This window comes from Pocillopora damicornis, chromosome 1, assembly GCF_964200805.1.
Source record: "Pocillopora damicornis chromosome 1, jaPocDami1.2, whole genome shotgun sequence".
In the NCBI taxonomy this organism is placed as follows: Eukaryota; Metazoa; Cnidaria; class Anthozoa; order Scleractinia; family Pocilloporidae; genus Pocillopora; species Pocillopora damicornis.
The window spans coordinates 14,671,653-14,679,487 of NC_142670.1; positions in this window are offsets into that span (position 1 = coordinate 14,671,653).

The following is a 7,835-nucleotide window of genomic DNA, read 5'->3' on the forward strand; positions in this document are numbered from 1 at the left end:
CGAGGTTTGGAGATGGGTGAGTGGAGAACAACTTAATATTTCGAAATGGCAAGATTCTGAGCCAGGTGGGAACCACAAAAGGGCGGAAATATTAAAGAATGAATGCCTCTTTAACGGTATCTCCTGGTATGATGAAAATGCCTACATTTGCGAGATGCCCGGAGGTAAGATCAAATTCTAACCGTAAAGTATATTATGTGCTAAAACATTAGAGTCTTGCACTTGTGTCGTGAACATTTCTCTTGAAATTTTTCTCTTGCTTCTTAAAAGTAAAAATATTGTTCACAGTATATGCTCGGCTCACCTAACTTGTAGTGTGAGCGATGAATGAACGTTTAGGCGCGTATAAATAGTCGAACATGATGCCCATGAAAAGTTCGGTTTTTCAAAAATGTTTCAAAAAATTGATTTGATCACTCTAGAATTATCCTTTTTGCATCGCATGCAGCTGGAAAAACAGCGATCGAAATTGTACAGTTTCACAACTTTTGTCGGGTACATTGCGTTTGGGATAATCTAACCAACGGAATTTTCCCGTGTTACAAATTACAAAGCGTGTTCACTAAGGTCAGAGAGTGTATGCATGTTGTTTTGAACGTAACACGTCGACGCATTTTATCTTTTATTTTCATTCAGATATAAAATGAATGAGAGTTCTCTTGGTGATTTCAATTGTGAGCAAATACCTCACGTTTTAGCTTTCTGAGTTACTTCATGCGAAGGTTTAGGTTAGTTGCAAATGGTTTATAACGACATATTTGCTACCAAAATACATTTCAAAACCGTTTTTTTTAGTGGCAACCAAATTGATTTGAGAGATAGAAAGAGAGGATTAATAATTATCAATGGGCTTGATTTGCATTAAAATGATTTGCTTTAAAATGCTGCTCAGCCGGCAAAACGAAATATATTTATAAATTTTTAGCAACGAAGCTAAGGATGTAGTCGACCGGCGACTCGCGTAAGCGTTGCCGTGCCCGTAGGAAGAGATAAGAAAATCCAGGCCGCATTAAGAACCAATAAGATTGCAGGATTCACTAGCGCACCCTCAGAGAAAAACAAATAAAAATTACAGTTCTTTCGAGAAAGGTTGTCATGAAAAAACGTATCGGAAATGTAAGCGATAACCCATAATGGTATTGCGGGTAGCTTTCAGGTCATGGTTAGACTTGACCTCAGGATTTCAGGGAAATCTGATAAAATGTTACGTCAAGGACGAGGCATCACGGGTTTGATGAACCTATTTTATTTACAAGACTGACTTTAAATTCTTAGTAGCATGAAAAACGAAAACAGGAACGAACTTAGCCTAATTAATTTATCTTTCTGTTTATTTCCATATTAAGTACCGTTACCCAGATAATCTTTGGAGATTGTTGCGCACATTTTAAATTTTGCTCTATTATCCAACAACTTTACCGGTAACAACTGTGTAAGGTTAGCGGCATATCTCCAGTTGCACATTTATGATAAGTTTCACTTACATTTAATTTTACGTTTTTTAAGTCTGTTCAGAAGGGGGACGGAGAATAGGGGGCTGGGGAGAGGGTGGTGTCAACTCAACGAGGAACTAATTAATATTCAAAAACATAACTACAAAAGTTACGTGAATTCAAAAATAATCTTAGCTGATGTGAAGTTAACTAATTCAGAAAAGCAGATCAGGGATGGCGGACACCGTGGTGAAGAAAGATGTATTGTATTAATTGATACTGATCAAATAGCAATCATTTAGTTTTCTATTTTATTGTGATTGTGATTGTAATCTTTCTATGTTAACATTATTATTATAATTATCACTTTGTTTATCATCATTATGATGATTAGCATATTTGGTTTCGCTCTTATCATTATATAGAGTGTCCCAATATAACTTTTAAAAACTCTTGGTATATAATTTCGGTTTATGGATTGCCCTGGCGCTTGAACAGAAACATCTGCCAAAGCCTGGGAGGGGACCTAGTTTCCATTGAAACCGAACAAGAATAGAATATCATCAAGGACGAGATAGGAAGGAGAAATATTGAAAAAAGCCATTCCAAAAAATGGAGTATTGGTTTAACGAAAAAGGCCGGGAATTGGACCTGGGTAAATGGAAGACCGCTGACTATTCGCAAATGGGGAAAAGGGGAGCCAAGTGGTGAACACAACGCGGCTTTCATCTACGAGCTGGACAGTAATGGCGGATGGGGCGTGTTTTTTGGTAGTGGTAATCGTACACGTTGGGGAAACCTGTACGCCTATATTTGTGAAATCTCCAAGGGTGAGTTTTTTTTTTTGTGCTTTTTTCGTTTTTTATTACTGCTATTATATTTTTGAGTAAACCTAAAGGTACTTGAAGAGCTCTGTTGCTCAAAACAGAACAATTTATTTTCTTTTTGGAATAATTAATTCCTCTGCATTTCATATGTGGTATTTTTTCTGCAGATTCAGCTCCTGGACAAAACTTTTCGCAGGACTCTTACCAAGCCTACGTTGGACCACCTTGCGCGCAACAATATGGTAAGAGAGGTTGATCACTATAATGGTGTGAAATATTTCCCAAGTACAACAAATAACCCATTCACAGAAAAGCAAAGATACAGAATGATAAAAAAAAAACATTGCTCGTTAGTCTTTTCCTCTCACCTTAGTTTTAACAAAAGGTAGGTTCGAGGAGTCTGCCAATGTATTCCAATAATGTCTGTTGGCATAGCTCACTTCAGGTTAAGCATTTCGTTACAGTGGCCACTTATTGTGTTAAAACACATTTCGTAAAACCTGTATTGAAAGGAAACCAACAGGATCCTCTCTAGAGTCCACGTATTATAAAATATTCGTTTCATTCAAGTTTTGTAAATTGAACAATGTTACAAGCTTGAATTTTCGAACTTTACGCCCTTTGCGTGTCCTGTCATTCGCTTCCCGACACTTTAAAAATATACAAACCGAGCTAAAAAAAAGCCGTGTTCTTATTGTTATCATCAGTATACATTTTTCGTTTCTTTATTACTTCATTTATTTCTTCTCATAGTGTGCCGAGCAACATGTTTCAAACACTCCTCTTACATATTTTCCAAAAGCGGAGGAGATTGGGCTTTCAACAGGTTTGTCTGCTCCAGACAGGGAGGTTACTTAGTCTCCATCGAAACTGAAGAAGAATGGCAGTTTATCAATAATGAGATTCAAAAGCATGGTACTTGGAATACTAGTGCGTGGCACATTGGTTTACATCAGATAGACAAGGTTTGGACTTGGCTGAGTGGAGAACGACTGATTATTTCGAAATGGCGTAATTGTAAACCAGGTGGGAACTACAAAAAGGCGGAAATATCCAAGAATGGAGGCCTCTTTAATGCTATTTCTTGGTATGATGAAAATAAATACATTTGCGAGTTGCCCGGAGGTAAGATCACATTCTAACTGTAAAGTATATTAGAGTCTTGCACTTGCGTCATGAAAATTACTCTTCCTTCTTTAAGTAAAAACTTTGTCCACAGAATATGCTCAGCCAACCTAACTTGTACGTGTAAGCGATGAATGAACTTTTTTGCATCGCCTGCAGCTGGAAAACCAGCGATCCAAATTTTACATTTCACATTTTTTGTCGAGCACGCTGCGGTTGGGATAATCTAGCCGACGGAATTTTCCATTGCCACAAGTTAAAAGGCGCGTTCCCTGAGGTCAGTGAGTGTATGCATGCTGTTTTGAGCAGAACCCGTCGACGTATTTTTATTTTTTATTTTTAGTCAGATATAAGTTTCTATAAATGAATTCAATTCTAAACAAATACCTTACATTTTAACTTACTTCTAATGAAGCTTTAGGTTAATTACAAAAGGTTTTTAATCCGCGCGTCGACCCATTTAATGACATATTTGCTACCAAATTCAATTCAAAACCACTTTTTTTCCTGGAAACCAAATTGTTTTGAGAGAGAGAAAGAGAAGATTAATAAGTTATCAATCCGCTTGATTTGCTTTGAAATAATTTGCTTTAAAAAAATGCTCACCCCGCAAAACGAAATATACTCATGAAAAATGGCAACGAAGCTAGGGATGCAATCGGCCCGTAGGCAGAGATAAGAACATCCAGACCGCATTGGGAACCAAGAAGATTGCAGTACTCGTTACCATGTCCTCTGAGTCCTTTCAGTTTTTTTGTCATCATTATGACCATTATTATTTTTGTTTTCATCTTTATCATTTTTTAGAATGCCCAAATATGACTTTTAAAAACTCTTGGTACATAATTTCGGTAAAAAGATTCTCCTGGCACTGGAACAGGAACAAGTGCCAAAGCCAAGGAGGGGACCTAGTTTCCATGGAAACTGAAGAAGAATGGAATTTCATCAATGACGAGATTCAAATGCGAAATATGACAAAATATGACAATAGATGGAGTATTGGTTTAATAAAAAAGGCTGGGAATTGGACCTGGGTGAGTGAAAGACCGCTGAATATTTGTAAATGGGGACAAGGGGAGCCACGCGGTGAACACGATGTGGCTTTCATGTACAAGCTGGACAGTAATGGCGAACAAGGCGTGTATGGTAGCTTGGAGGGTACAAGTTGGAAAAACCGGCTCGCTTGTATTTGTGAGATTTCCAAGGATGAGTTTATTTTTGTCGTTGTTGTTGTTAATGTTGTTTTGAGTAAACAAAAAGGCGCCAGAACCGCTTAAGCGTAATAAAAACATTATTTGCAAGAGTTCGTGATACTCACGACAGAATTTATCTTAAACCCTTTGACAGTCAGGATCAAGTCTACACTTACCTTTGCAAGTTTTAGGGGCTAATTTCAATCCAATGCACAATGTGCGGTGAACACAATAGACTGACCATCCTGCATCCAATTCGAATATGGCGGGCATTTCGATTGATCTGGCAACCATTACTCTGTAACGAGGTTAGTAAGGGTTACCTCAGTTCTCTCAGAGGGTGTAGATACATTTTCTTGTTTAAAAAATGTTCAATGCAGAGTTGGAATTTAATTGATATTCTGCTTATCAAAATATAAACATAGGCATGCGTAACATGCAAGAGTTATTCTTTTGGCTGGGAGGGTTGAGATAGGACGTTCCTAACGCCATTAGTTTTACAACAGAAAAAGAACGTAACTTTTAAAATACGGAAAATATCGCATTACTTCAACCTAAGAGAGAGAACAAAAAAAACTGGTTGATCTAAGCTCACACAAGTATTTTGTGGTCTATTGTCTCAATTGTTTAAAAACCCCTAAACAAAAATAAAGGCATCAGTGCCACGCCTACTGTTTTCTCCTTCGCAGCTGTTGTTTGGTCTCGTCACACAACGCACTCTATTCCTCGTTAAGAAGAATGCGCGTTGCGTAATGAGACCGAAGAGACTACGCTTACTGCCTTTCCCTAGACAGAGAGGAAATCAACATTACTCATTTCCAGTTAGTTACCTGAAAAATGTTATTCCACATAAGTCTACTACAAAAAGGAAAAAATACCTAATTTCTCTGAACTCATTCAGGTAGTGTCTAAAAATCCTCTGAGCAAAAGTAAAATGCATCGGTGCAGACGCAAAGCAGTGCTTAACTTGAATAGTAGTGCTGCTCCAAACGGAACAATTTGTTACTTTTTGAATTGATTAATTCCTTTTATTGCATTTGCGATATTTTTCAGCAGATCCAGCTCAAGGACAAAACTCTTCGTAGTACTCTTACCAAGACTACGTTGGACCACCTTGCACGCAACAATATGGCAAGAAAGGTTGATCATTTTAATGGTGTGCGATGTGTCTCAAGTACAACAAATGACCCGTTCCCCGTTCTCAGAAAAGCAAAGCTACCAAATGATGACAGAGAGGAGGGAGAAGGGGGGGGGGGGGGAGGGGGCCGTAAAATAGGCGTGATTGTTCGGGCGAGCTACTGTTATAAGCTCGCGATCATTTATCCGATTGGCCATGTTTGATTTGGAGTTAGAGTGAACGGAGGGGGTAAGGGGCGGGGAAAGAGTGGGAGGACCCCTGCCTGAGGAGAATGTTGAAAAGCAAAACACCCCTTCATTAGTTGTGCCTCACTGCATTTCCGATAATGAACAGGTAACCAATCAAAATGAATTAAATTATCAACTGGATGTACTGTCTACCGCCTAAAACAAACACACGCAGAGCCGATACGTGAAACAGCGAGACAGTCTTTTTTCAGCCGGGAAAGAGATGGCTTCGACAAAACCTCCTCCGCGTCACAAACATGAGCTGATATTTACTGCACTCTATATTTCCCAAACGACAATCCTTGATTATAGCTGCCTGTAATCTAGCTTTTGGACGATTTTTTTCATTTGACTGTAAACGATACTTTGAAGCACAAACAACAGCACCCGAAGGTTTACATGCCATGATTTGTTTGATGCAAATCGGCACACTCTGGTGAAACGGTGTGGCCACTATTTTCATCAACGATAAAAAGCATCCAAAATGTCCTCTACTGACGCAAATACGAGTTGATAGTTGATAGTAGCTACCGTAATTCCATTTGATCATAAACAATAAGTTAACGAAGCTGACAAACGACAACTACGCTCGAAGGTTTCTCTCATGCAAACCAATAACTGAAGTATCAGGCTTTTCCCAAAGCCAGTTGACAACGCGGCCAGTAGATACTTTCCAGAACCAGTGTAGAAATTGCTTCTTTTTGTTCCGTTTTTAATGCGCTAGACATATTAAATTCCGGAAGACACTTAAGTGCTTCCTTGAAAGCGGAATCGAAACTAACAACTTCATCATTTACAGAGTTTGCCATGTTTCGCAATATCCTGCAAGAGCTAAATGTCCAAATGACATTTGGCTTATGATTCACAGCTGAAGCTTAACTACACCAATCAGGAACTCCGATCGTAGGCAAACGGGTTTTGCAAAATAATGATGACCTCGGACAGGCGTAATATCGATTCCCCTACCCCTACCCTTCTCCTTATTACTGACCGTCGGCCACCCATATCGCAGTCGCGAAGATCTAGAAAACTCCCGAGTGTTTTCCAAGGTTCACTTACAAGCGTTGACAGTCACCGCTGTGATTTCTTTTGTTAACTCGACTCTTTTCTTAAATCTGCTTGCCCCACCCAAGCATTGCGGTGCTTTTGATACTTTCGACGATTAGAAATTAGGCTTTTTTTAATTGCAAAGTCAGGGTCGCCTTTTTTCCCAAGTTTTCCTGAAAGTGTGCCGGTTAGAAAAAACAGAAAACAAACAAACAAACCGTTGTTACACGAAAACTAAATAATTATGCTAGAAGGCTTTTTCCAGCGAGACGATCAAAGTTAAACCTAAAAAAATCCAAAAAGGGTCGGTAAATTTGTAGCAAACAGCTCAAGATGAAATAAGAAATTGTTATGGAGAGCGCCCATGTTTTTTAGAGTGCGTTGCGTTACATAATTATTAAAAATAGAACGAAGAAGTTTCTAGAACATTTAGTCATGATGACTAAGCGAGAACTTTAAGGAGAACCTTCTAGAACCGTGACTCAGCATATTTTTGTTATGATGTAATCATAGTGTAATGTTTCTAAAAATAACAATATTACAGATCTCTAGAACATTCTAGAGCTTTTCCGAAAGATATATAAGGAGTCACGCTAGCTTAAAGAAATAGGCCTTTTAGTGAGCTATAACTGCTGTTGCGAAGAGCCCAGAGGAGCGAGAGCCGGACAGAGTTGTTTACTGGAATTGAAAGCCGTGTGGAAGGCTACGTGAGAGAAAGAATTACGGACGTCGACAGTTTGTTAAAGATTTTCAAGAGAACTGTGACTTGTGCGGTAGTGCACTGAGATTTAAGTGATATTATTTGTAAAGGGCTCTAAGTTATAGGGATACTGATTGTATTAGCA